General features: G+C 33.3%; 1 long non-coding RNA gene across 1 annotated transcript; it reads right to left on the reverse strand.

Annotated features, from left to right (window-relative positions):
- Positions 1-6,059: 6,059 nt before the first annotated feature.
- On the reverse strand, positions 6,060-10,156 carry LOC149515324 (uncharacterized). Its single transcript, XR_016326445.1, has 2 exons — positions 9,694-10,156; positions 6,060-7,421 (listed from the first exon to the last, which is right to left on the reverse strand). It is a non-coding gene; the product is annotated as an uncharacterized LOC149515324 (long non-coding RNA).
- Between the last annotated feature and the right edge of the window lie 3,443 nt (positions 10,157-13,599).

The following is a 13,599-nucleotide window of genomic DNA, read 5'->3' on the forward strand; positions in this document are numbered from 1 at the left end:
TTTGATTGTAGCTGAACTAAGCATCTATAAAGTTGAGCTGGCTATGCTCAACACTGTCATCCACCAATCAATCTATGCTAGGCAGACGAAAAATGTGTTTTGACTAAACTTTGTTGAGGTTGGTAAAGTTCACACACATTCACTATTTTTCATTATGCTTCTTTACCATTGTAGTAATCCAATCAGGGTAATGTGCTTCCTTGATAAAGCCTGTCTTGAGCAATTTGTCAACCTCTTCCTTTATTGCCTTTTACCTCTCTTGGGCAAAAATCCTCTTCTTTTGTTGGACTGGTTTTATGCTTCAATTAGTGTGTAGCCTATGGACTATTACCATAAGGTCTATGCTGGGCGTATCAGAAGGTGTCTATGTAAACAGGTCGACATTACTTTTTAAAAGTTGAATTAACTATTCCTTATGGTCGAGCTTTGCCTTAATTTGCATACATTTGTTAGGAATATTCTTTCAAAATGGCAAAGAGATAATATCCTCTACTAGTTATGGTTGATTATCATCAACCTTAACCCTTTGATCAATGATCTCTTTTTGCTCAAATAGTTCAGCACATTTCTTACAAAAAGGATAAATCCCATTATGACAGTTAGTTGATTTGTTAGTAACATAACACATAGTAGAAAAAAAGAGTTGATCAAAATGTATTATCATATTCTTTTAACTGGCATGAGAGCATAGTTCTATTGACATGTATATGCAGGTTTAAAAGCTTGACTTTCATAAATTTATTTAAAAAATCCAAAATCTTATAGTATTTTCCAGTATCGAGCTAAAAAGCTTAAAGAGGCTTAAAAACACTTTTTTTTCTCTTTGATTTCATGTTGCTTCTTACCTGAACTGTTTTGCTTTGCTTCTTCAATCTCTTTTATCTTTATTCTTACCACTTCAACATTTTGGGATTCTTCTACTCTGGTTGAATTGTCAATCTGCTTCCTAGTTTTACTTTTCATTATTGTCACATAAATTTGTCATACTGTGGATTGGTCACTTTTGACCTTTCCAATTCTCTTTGATGTAAAAAACTTTATCTTTAAATGAGAAGCAGAGGCAATTGTTCTTATAATAGATTGACTAGGTTGCCTAATATCATTTTGTAAGCTAAAGGGACATTCACTAACATAAACTCAATAATCGACGTGGCACTTTTGGGCTTGGTACCCAATGTGATCGATAATCTGATAGTTCCTTTGATTAACACTTGCTTATTCTAGAAGTCAATCAATGTGGTAGTGAATGGTTTCAACACCTTCTCTGTTATGCCTATGCTCAACATCATGGTTTAATACTAGATGCCAATCGAGCTTCCACTATCAAAAAGGATATTTCTCACTACATAATTGTATACAACAATTGTAACTACAATAGCACCATTATGTGGGAACTAAATCCCTTTCAAGTTTTTTAAAATGAAAGAGATTGGCTCATCTTTTCAGCTTTTCTTTTTCTTGGCCTAGAATTTTATGGCTATTACAATTCCCTAATCAAATTATCTTTTAGTCGAGGTAGAGCTTCTTCTTGTTATCACATTGATAATGCCTACAATGTGCCTATTATCCGCATATCATTTATCATCTTCTTCTTACTCATTTGTTAGATTTTCACCACCTAGATTCTTCTCTTCTCTGTCCTCATGATTTCTTCTTATCCTTTATGCTTGGTTCTTCTTTTTGAAATATGGTCTCCTCTGACCTTATCTTGATTAGTCAAAAACTTGCCTAGATGACCTTTTCTAATTAGATTCTAATTTCATTTTTCATGTTGATGTCGTCTTTAATGTTGTGACTGATGTCCATGTGGATGGCACTTTGTAAGGTCTTCTCTAGTGTTCTATCTTACTAACTTTGACCTTCTGAGCTCAGGATCCTTTTCAATATGCATCAGAATTCTCTCTTGAGAGGTATTTAATGCAGTGTAGCTTTTTTATCTATTCAAACTCCTGGCCTTAGGATACTCTGATCTTTTTCTTTTTGGGGATCATAAATTATTATTCTTCTTTAGGGATCATAGATTTCTTTCTTTTTTTGTAAGATGATGAGGGGGTGAGCCTCTCTCATCTCAGCTACTTTCGTTGTAGTTTCAGTATTGATATATTTTTTCGTGATAAGTAAAAGGTCGACCAATATTATTAATGGCTCTATAATAAAAGTGAGCTTGAAATGGTACTCTCTATCATTAAGTCCATTAGTTAGAGTAGCAATTATAGCAACATATTCTAGGTCTTTTACTTGAAGGGCTTGTTAAAACTTGTGACGTAATCTTTCAAAGACTCGTTTCTACCTTGGTAGATCGACATCAAGCTGAATGTAGTTTTCTTTATTTATCAGCTATTGATGAATCTAGAATTTAGACAAGAAGGAATGGCTAAGCTATTTAATTGTAGTTATAGACCTCAGTTCTAAGCTGCAGTACTAGGATAAAACGTAGTGGTTAATCCTTTGCACATCAAAGCTTTATCAACCCTCTATATCATCATGTTAGTCCGATAAAACTTTAAATGATCAAAATGGTCAGTTGTAACATCATCTATTTTTAAGGTTAGCATCTTAAACCCTTTTGGGGCAAAGTCCATTCTATCTTTTTGGTGAAGGGTGAAGTCTCTAGAAACTTCAGCTCATCATCAAAAGTAGAAGCTTTTCCTTTTAATTCTTTTTTCATGGCCTACATCCGAGCTTTCAAATCTTTCTTCAATCCAAGCGTTGGGATGATTTTTTTGAACTTTTGGGTAGTGGTTTGCATTGAGGTGTGGGTGTAATAGTTAGTCAAAGGTGTGGCTTTTTCTTTATCTCTTAAAGCCAATGACGTTATGGTATCATCATAGCTCGGTAACTTTTCTTGGTGCGGGTTTCTTAGGGTGGTCAGATCAAGTGCTTAGGAAGTTTATGGTAAGGGGAGTTTTGGATAATTTCTTTGATGGATTGTAGTTGCTAGTTCAGGGCTAAAAACTGTTCCATTATGAAGCCTGCTAGAATAGGTCAATTTGAGGGTTAGCTAACTAGGGTTTCTATTCTAACTGTTACAACTAATTCTACTTCCTCAATAGCTTTCTTTCTAGATAACATAGTGTTTTTAGCTCAATGAAAGTTACCTTTACTTGGTATGCCAAATGTTGGTGCTGAGATAATCCATTAGGGATAAAACTTTGAAAATAAAAGAAAGAGAAAGAGAGCTGTTAGCCATAAAGGCTGAAAGTGTTCCTAACGTTTGTGCTTTGACACTCAAGTTAAAGATCAATTAAGGAAGAAAATAAAAAAGAGATTATAAGGAAGTATAAGAAAGCAAGATGGATCAAAGCATACTTGGAATGTGCTATTTACATCTGTAAGGTAGGGGTTTTACGTAGGCTAAGCTACCTAAGGTCAGCCTAAGGCCAAAGATGACCTAATAGGCTGAGCTGAGCTGGATGTTGATCACCTAGTTACAGAATGACAAGTCAACACCTATGAGGACCTAGTGGATAGTCTAATAAAGTGGCCAAGCTAATGTGGCCTTGTGAATTTAGATTGGCCTAACACGTTAGCTCAGTCTAAAAGTAAAAACGCCCTTTGTTATTGGCTAACTATCTCTAATGAGGAACAGACCATTTTGCCCTTTGAACCTAAAAATACCCCTAACATGTAGGTTATTTTGTAAGCTTTTATTTTTTTACTCAATGTTAGGAATTTGAGAAATACATGAAAGGTTATACTGGCGTTTCTTAAATAAATGTGAAGTTCAATTCTTAAAAGTATTTGGCTGATGTGGAAAGTATCTGGCATGTAGTTGGCTATATGTTGGGCACAATGCTTGCTTTGAAGTAATGTTAGCTTTTATCACAAGTTATCTAGTCTAGCATTTATTAGATTTTCAAAGCAGTTCAGGAATCAAGCACGACAAGAAGGGAGAAACTACCACACTATTGACTTTTCACATAGATAGTTATAGATATGCATCAAGTTGAGCCAACAAAATGCAACCTTTGTGTTCCTAATGTCACTAGTGATAGCTACCATCCATGATTTTTCGGTTCTAATAGATGACATTGTCAGCTTGTGTTTCTAAGAAATAAAATAATAGTGGTGTAGCAGAATAATGGCTGCAAAATTACGGCAATGCCACCACCCTCCATTATTATTGGAAAAAAATGGTTGTGAAATTCAAACACACTCAAAACGGTGTGTCATGGCTGTTGGAAAATAGCATGATGGAGAATAGCAACAATAATGGTTCGTTATTGCCACTATCCCTACTTTCCCAATCACCAATTCAAGTTAAAAAAAAAAAAAAAGAAAAAAACAAAATTCCAAAACAATCAGAATAAAATCATAATATAACAACTAACAAAACTCTAAAAATGAAAAGACAACTCAATCTCAGTCTCAAATTCAATCTCAAACAAAAAGTCAGAAATAGTATCAAATCAAATTCAATCTCAATATCAAATTCAGTCTCAAACAAAAAGTTAAAAATAGTATCAAATCAATTATCAAACATTCATTCGGTAGCAATCCTAGAATCGGGATTCACTCAATTCACAAATTACCCAAATTCAAGTCAACCTCAAGTTTTCAATCAACAATCAAGATTAAAGAATGTAAAAGAAAGTTAAATTACCTTTTTTTTCTCTTGCAAAATTTTTCTAGATCTTTATGAGAATAAAAAAGACATGAGGCCAAAGCTATAAGTAGTAGCAATGATGAAGGGTGTGTGTAAGGGAAAGTTGGGACTTGGAAGGCCCGACTGGGGATTGGGATGCTAAGTTTTATAAAGGATTGCTACCCATCAGGAGTACCGTACATCTATAGGTTGCAAAAGTGATAAAGATCGAAAGTATTCCAAATTATTGTCTTCTCAAGGATGGGAAATTTTAAACTTAAAGGTAAGTACCAATTTTGCACTTCAAATATATATGGTCAAACCAAAAATCTTTTTTTTAATTAACCTACATGAAAATTAAACCTTACCAAATATTTAAAATCTAATTACTACAAATTATGAAAAAGGTAACTACTTAAGAACTAAAGCTCACTAAATATAGAAATTACTAAAAATTGAAAGTTGCTAAAAATAGAAAATTAAACAATTAAGAAAAAATTAACTAAGACATGAAAAATAATTTAAACACACTTAAAACATAAAAACTTAATAATTTAAATGCAGAAAATAAAAATAAAAATAGAAAATAAAACTTGCAAGTGAACTAACCAAAATTCCTACATGACCTATGTGACTAATTACCACTTAAACATGCATTAAATGTAAATAAAAATAAAAAATTTGTTGCACGGTTAATCTAGACCTAAAATGGAACAAATTGCCTATAGGAACCTTATGCAAAAATCAAACACAAATGGAAATAAAAATTTATGCAAACTGAAATACTAGAATGCATGGAAACTAAGACATATGAACTAAGATGCTATGAAAATTCAACCCTACCTAAGGAATTTGTAAAAACTGTTTTACAAGCTTAAAATAGACATGAAAGCAAGCCAAAAAGGTATAGGAAAGCTTTGCCTAAAACTGACCAGAAAGGCTTAAAAAAAATACACAAGTTGGAACATAAAACATAACCTAAACTATGGATCTAGTGAGCTAAATACAATCAAAACTAATCCTAGCTACATGTAACGTGACAAACTGTTTTATAACCTCAAAATAGACTTAAAAATGAACAAAAAATATGCAGGACACTCAGACCAAAAACTGTACACAAAGTGAAGAAAAACTACTTGAAATAATGCATGAAGAATGGGAGGAAAAATGCATGAAACAACAAACCTATGTCTAAGGCATTTAATGAACCATGCAATAAACACTTAAACATGATTTAATAACATAATAGAAGCATAAAAACAATACGTAAACAGCAACAAAAAAAATTAGAAGGCAGAAAAATTAAAGAGCAAGAAATAGAAAGTGCAAATAAATAAACACACAAAGATCAAGCTTGTTGAGCCCTACGATGTTTCCATCAAATTAGCATCCAAAGCCGTCCTTTCCAAGCTCCAAAGAGCCCAAATATCATGCAAAACTTGCTGAAAAAATAAAAGAAACTAAATCTGGAAACTGGCAGAAACTAAAAATGAGAACTTGCTTAAGAAAAAAAAATAAAAGAGAGCTTGGAATATGTTTGCAACTTCAAGAAAATTTAAACAAGCTAAAAGATAACTAAAAACAACATTTAAAAGAGCTTGAAAATGAACTAAAAGGAAAGATAATGAAGTCTTAAAGGAGGGGCTGGTCGGCCAGCAATGTTGCTGCCACCAGACCCCAAAGACGTCCTAGACTAAGCAAAGGAAAAAAAAAAAAAAAAAGGAAAAGGAAAAACAAAACTTCCTAAGGCCGGCCATTAGCTCCAATTTATAGCCAATATTGAGGTCTCCTTCAAATAATCAATGGCCTAAATTAATCAATCTCAGCCTTCCAAAATGCTAGATCAAAAGCGGAATATGTTGCACTGCCATGGAAGTTCCCAGGCTGCACAAGTTTCTGACTTGGCATTTCCAGCTCAGCTCATTTCCATGTGATGCTTTCTTAGCTGGTCCGATGAGTTGTCTTGAGAGCTCCACATGTGAGAGGTGTTGGCAACCCCCTACGCTCTGCAGTCTTTTAAAGCTCTTAAAACCCTCAATCGGTGACCACCCCAGTTCTGGCAGCATTGAAAATCAATGCTCATTCATCATTACAAGCATGTTATCCTCTTTTTTTCCGTACCAACTAGCATGTTACCTACTTAATTGCCCATGTTCCCCTCTGTTTTCTACAGCCAAAAAGTCTTTCAAAAACTCCCCAAAATCAGAAAACAAGGCTGTGAAGAAATCTGATGGAATTGGAAAATAATTAGCTTTGACAATTTGGTTCTCCTTTTTCATGGGGTCAATGGTCTTAAATGTGAAAATTCTTGTTTCCTATTGTCATTCAATGAGAAAGGAAGACAATTTAAAGACAACTCTGAAAATTCAACTCAAAAAGTCCTCCAAAATCGTGACTTTTAGCAGCACATGTTTTTCCATGCAGCTCACTCATGCACCAAGAAATTGCCCTGGGCTTGGACATTCTAAGAACATGGCTTTGCATTGGTTTGTGGTTTTGGCAGCTTCTCCACCTCTTCAAGGTTCTTCAAGATCTAGAATTTCATCATTTTTCCTTCCCATGCAGCTCATGCACAGCCAGCTTGCTCAAACACAACCAAAAGGCGCAACTTTTGAAGCCAATTAAAATGTACAGTACCAGCCCTATAAAACCGTGACTGCTCTGGGAATTTGATCCAGTTTTTGCTTCAAATTTTAGCCGCAAAAACAGGCCACAAGTGCGCCACTGCTGCCTTGTTTAGCTTGAATTTTTAGCCAGCTTTTGCACCATGTTTGCTTCCGAATTTAACTCATCAAATCAGCCATTTAAACTTGAAATTAACATTTCAAATGCAGCTCTAATTTGTTGGGATTTGCCTTGAATCTCAGAATCCCACATCGAAAGTTAAGTAAGTTTGAATTTGTCTTGTATCCCACATCGGGAGTTTAGTAAAGGTATAAAGGGTTTCACCCCTATAAATAAGATGTTTTGGTTTTAGTTTAGTAACCTCAGAGAGTTAGACACCAAGAGAATAGCTAAGTGAGTAGGCTATTAAAAGGGTGTAATTGGGTTTTGGGTTAAGTTTTGAGTAAGGAGTTTTAGGAGACTTTTCTCATTCTAAAAGTCTCACAATTGTAAAGACTTATTTGATAGTGAATTAGATTTGGAGTAGGCCATTTTGAGTTGGGCCGAACCAAATATATTTGTGTTCTTATTCTTGATTTGAGCTTGTTATTTTGTGTGTGGTTGCTGCGCGGAGGTATTGTTGTTTTTCCCAACAAGTGGTATCAGAGCGAGGTTCCAGGTTCGAGGTTCTAGGTTCGTGGGTCCAAGAGATCGTGAAGCAGTGTTTGAAGATGTCTGAAGAAGGTATGTCTGGTATGTCTATGCCTAAGTTTGAGATTCCGTTATTTGATGGAAAGAGTAATTTTATGTTATGGCAAAGTACGATTCAAGATCTGTTAGTACAACAAGGATTGGATCAGGCATTGGAGAGTAGTAAGCCTGAAGGAATGTCTGATGCTAATTGGAATAGGATTCAGAAGAAGGCTGTTAGTACTATTAGATTGGCGTTAGCTCCAGAAGTAAAGTACAGTGTGTTGACTGAGAGTACTCCGAAGAGTTTGTGGGATAAGCTTGAAGGTATTTATGCTTCGAAGTCGTTGACTAATAGATTATGTTTGAAGATGGATCTGTATTCTCTGAAGATGGAAGAAGGTATGAGTCTTCATAATCACCTGAATGAATTTAATAAATTGGTTTCTCAATTGTTAGCGATTTCTGTTGATGAGTTAAAAGATGAAGAGAAGGCTTTAATTTTGCTGTCATCTTTGCCCAAGTCTTATAGGCCTTTAGTTCAGACTGTGTTGGTAGGCAGGTCTACTTTGAAGTTGGATGATGTGACTGCCCTGTTGCGTGAGAATGAAAGGTTTATGGGAGCTCAGAACTCATCACCTGGAGGGAGTACACTAGCTGTAGAGGGTTTTGATCGAGGGAGGACTCAAAAGAGGATTGATGGATCGAGATGGAGATCCAAGTCAAGAGACAGAGATTACAGTGATGTAGAATGTTATTATTGTGGTGAGAAGGGACATATCCAAGTGCGCTGCAGGAAGCTGAGAAGGGATATGGCTGCTTTCAAAAGGGCGAATGATGAGAAGAAATCAGATGAAGAAAAGAGTGATACTGCTGCTGTCTTGTCTGATGATGATGATGTTGTTTTGACAACTTGTGTAGATGAGACCCAGACTTTGAAAAGTGATAAAGGTTGGGTTTTAGATTCAGCTGCTACAGTTCATGTTTGCAATGATAGGAATTGTTTTGTGGAATTGGATGAGAATGAAAAGTATGGAGATATTGTGGTTGCTAACAAAGAAAAGGTGCAGATTCAAGGTATTGGGAGTGTTCGCCTTAGATCTCACAATGGTGTTATTAGGACACTTCGTCATGTAAGGTATGTACCAAATTGTCACTACAATTTGATTGCTTTGGGTGAGTTAGCTTCTCGGGGGTACACATATTATGGTAGTAATGATTGGTTGAAAGTGTACAAGAATGGTAGTGTGATTCTACAAGGGAATAGGGTCAATCACTTGTACATGTTTGATGGAGGCTCAGTTGCTGGAATGCCTGTGATGAAAGAAAAGAAGAAAGGTAAGCATGTTAGCTTTGCAGATACTGTTGAAGTGTTTGGAGATTCAAGTCAAGGGAGGATTTGTTGGGATTTGCCTTGAATCTCAGAATCCCACATCGAAAGTTAAGTAAGTTTGAATTTGTCTTGTATCCCACATCGGGAGTTTAGTAAAGGTATAAAGGGTTTCACCCCTATAAATAAGATGTTTTGGTTTTAGTTTAGTAACCTCAGAGAGTTAGACACCAAGAGAATAGCTAAGTGAGTAGGCTATTAAAAGGGTGTAATTGGGTTTTGGGTTAAGTTTTGAGTAAGGAGTTTTAGGAGACTTTTCTCATTCTAAAAGTCTCACAATTGTAAAGACTTATTTGATAGTGAATTAGATTTGGAGTAGGCCATTTTGAGTTGGGCCGAACCAAATATATTTGTGTTCTTATTCTTGATTTGAGCTTGTTATTTTATGTGGTTGCTGCGCGTGGTTATTGTGATATTTCCCAACATAATTTAGCTCAAAACCACCTTGAACTCAAGTCAAATATCATTGCAAATAGCCTTCAAAATCAGTCTTCAATTCCATCCAATGTTGATGCCACTTGATACTTTATTTTCTTCAAGTCTTTGGCTAGCATCTTGCATCCCATTTGGCCTCCACGTTTAGCTCTTTGATTCAGCCACTTCACCTTGAATTTACCCCCTCAGTTGTATTTTCAATATAATTTTCTCAATCTTTCGTTTTACCTACATCTAGGACAATTAACACATTTAGGTAAAAAATTGGATTAATTCAAACAAAAATCAAGTATAGAAGTGTTATGATTTAACATAAAACCTATAATAATTCTATAAAAAATATGAAGCATCTTCTGGAGATGTTGGAGGTGCGAGAGAGTGTGAGAGAAGGGAAAAAAAGGGAGATTAAGAGGTTGGAGCAAGTAAGAGCCGAGAGGGAGACATGAGAGAGAGTAAAAGTGAAAGATGTAGAGAAACCGAGAGGAAGAAGCCTTGAGGAGGGTCGAAGGGGGTCACGAATTATGGGCAGGGAATCAAGGATTCAAGGTCTCAGGGAATTTTTGGCGTGGGAGTGGGATGTGGGTTGGACATAGGTGACGTGTGTATTCGGGTAGTTGGGTCACAGGTGCGTGGGTTGGGTTTTTTTTTTAATTTAGTATTTAATTTTCTTAAAATATAAATTTGAGAATTTTAAATTTTTGAAAAATTTTTTTAGAGGAAATCTAGTTAAAAGGATTGAGGGAAGTTTATAATTGAAAAGAATTAAAGGATTAATAATTTAATATGATATATATAGAGATTTTAGGTTGAAAATTTTGGTAGATAATTTTTTTATAAGTTAAATGAAAAATAATAAGAATTAAATATTATATTTTTATTTTGTTTTTTATTAATTTATGATTTTGTATTTAAAATTTAATAATTTTTTATTGTTTTGATATTTATATTGTTGCCAACTTTTTTGCTATTAGATTAATTCTTATTAAGTTATTATTATTTTTGTATGATTATTGAAAATTATATTCATTATATAATATATTAAAACTAATAACTAATTTGTCATAAAAAAATCTTACATCAATTAGTGTGACAAAAAGATTAAGTTGCTTAATAAATTAAGCATTTCATGATCTATTACTCTTAAGATTAAAAGCTAAAAATTAAAAAATTAAACATAAATTCAAATTTTAATGATAGAATAAGTAACGTTAATATTTTTAAATATAAGTCTATTTCGTTTTTATATAAAATAGCAAGTATGCCACCATGTGAAGAATTCTCGAATAAAGAGGTAAAGGGCACATCAAGTGATGATATAAGTTGGTAATTTGGAATAATTGTGCCAAGTACAAAAAGAAATCTTTCATGTAAACTTTATGACAAAATTATAAAAAGAAGAATAATGCATTTCAAGAAACACATTGCTCATAAAATTAGTAATGTTGCACCATGCCTCAATGTTAATGGTCTGTTATGTTTTTTATTATTCCTTTGAAAATATTATTGTTAATTTTTTAATAAAAATTATAAATTACATAATCATGTGCAACTAATTTTCCCTCTTTTTCTTAACTATATTTTTAATAGATGTAGTAAGAAAAGTATGACGAAACTCATTTAAGAAAACAAATCAAAGAAAGTTGACAACAAAAAGAGAAAAGATTAATTCTTATCATAATTAAGAGGGGAAGATTATGATTATGAATGATTTATTAATGAAAACGCCACTACTAAGCCAGATAATATATAATCACAACATGAGTGGTACAAAAGATAAGAATTTAGACAAAGAATTAGTGGTTAGAGTAACATATATGAAGAGAGACAAAGCTCTCATGGCTCAATTACTGAATATTATGAAGAAAAAATAAAGAAATCAACTCCAAGTGAGTTTGAATTTTCATTAAAGGGAGTTATACTTGAATTAATTAGAAGTAAGAGTTTAAAGCAACCAAAGATAAGTGATTCATTTTTAAAAAATTTAAAAAAAAAAAGATGGGTGAATCAATATAAAAAATATTTTATGTATAATTGACTTTCTTTTCAATAAGCAAACTCTTCATGATTGCATAATTTACTTTTTGTAACAGCAAAAATTGGCCAACATGTAAAACTTCTAACACATTATAAGATCTCAAATGTGTACTTAGAATCTAAATATCAACAAATTCATAAATGGGTTAATAGATTAAAAGCATATTAGAATAAATTGGGTGTCACTTTGATGTGTGGTGGTTAGATCAATAGTTTGAATTAAATGTACATCATTAGTTTCCTTGTTTATTATAGTAAATGGATCTTTTTTTTTTAAATCTATAGATGCCACAAGTATTTATAGTAGAGATGTAAACTTTTATTACAAATTATTGGATAAAGCTATAGAAGAGATTAGTGAAAAGTACATTGTTTAAATAGTCATTAATAATGAGGTAGAACTTAAGGGTGTTGGAAAAAGACCAATGGAGAAAAGACAACATTTGTGTTAGGAATAGTTACTCAAATCTCATAACAGATTTATTTGGAATTGGTTAATTTTTACTTGATGGACAAGAATACTTGTAAAAGAAGAATTCTAAAAGAAAAAAGATCTTAATAGGCAAGTTTGACTTACAAAAGAAGAATTCTAAGATGAAAGGGATTCTTAATAGGCAAGTTTATATACTTATAAATATGTGAAGTCTCTATAGGGTTAGGTATAAGAAAAAAATATAAAAAGATTGTAGGATTTTATGGAATAGACACCCTATAATACTATTAGAGATTTATGTCTTATGGGTATGTATGTTTGTATGTTATGAGTGAACTAGAAGAGATTGAGATGGTCCATGTAAGTATGATGAATGGATACATATGGGCATATGTTTGTTTGGATTGAGAATACTCTATAAAACTAAAAGAGATTGAAAGGGTCTATAGGTATTAGTTATGAGTATTTGATTTGATTTGTATATTTGTAATTTTCTATAACTAGTGGATCTTGTTTCTCATCCGTAGATGTAGGTCAGTTGGATCGAAAATGTTAAATTGTTGTCTTTTGTATACTTGATTGATTAATTATTTGATTTTGCTTCTGCTAACTTTGATGTTTGATTGGATTGGGGCTATTTGACCTAAGACAGGAAAACATAGGGGCAACAACAACAGTTAGCCCTTCCCTATTTGAGTGAGATTTGAATGTAATTCCAGGGTGAAAGTGGATTATTCATATGTATTGTCCCCATGGTACCCTTCTCCTTTGATTCTATATTTCGTGTTTAGTACTAATCCTTAGGTGCAGGCGGGGTAAAAGGCTTATCTTCTCCTCAAACAATTACCTCTATCTAAGCCGTCAATTCACATTGCCTACATTCTTTCATTGCTCTCCTCAGGTTCTCCATCAGTTGGATCTAAACGAATCCCGTGAAAGCTTTAATAAGAAAGACGACAATCTCATCCTGGCAAAGTAAGCAACCACTCCGAAAGAGGACCTTTCAAGGGACAACATGTTCAGCTTATTGTTTGGACTTGTGTCTTCAGGATATTGATAAAGAAAAAATATGGCAAAGGTTTTGGATGATGCAAAAAAAAAAAAGACTTATTTTATATACAATCACATTTGGACTGTTGATTTAATGAAAAAGTATACACAAGGAAAGTAAATACTTCATCTTGCTTTTACTCGATTTGACATTCATTTCATACAATTAGAAGAAATAATGAGGCAAAAGTAAGGTTTGAAAGAAATGTTCAATTTAAAGGTTAGTACTTAGTAATTAGTACAACTATTTAAAGTTAATATTTTTTTATGATATCATTGTTTAAAATATTAATTTAAAATATATTACTCTAAAAATTCATTGATGAATATATAAAAATTTAAAGAATCACAATGGGGTCAACAAAAATCAAAGCCTGC

This window comes from Durio zibethinus, chromosome 13 (assembly GCF_047325235.1).
Source record: "Durio zibethinus cultivar Kanyao isolate XHJ-2024 chromosome 13, ASM4732523v1, whole genome shotgun sequence".
NCBI lineage: Eukaryota > Viridiplantae > Streptophyta > Magnoliopsida > Malvales > Malvaceae > Durio > Durio zibethinus.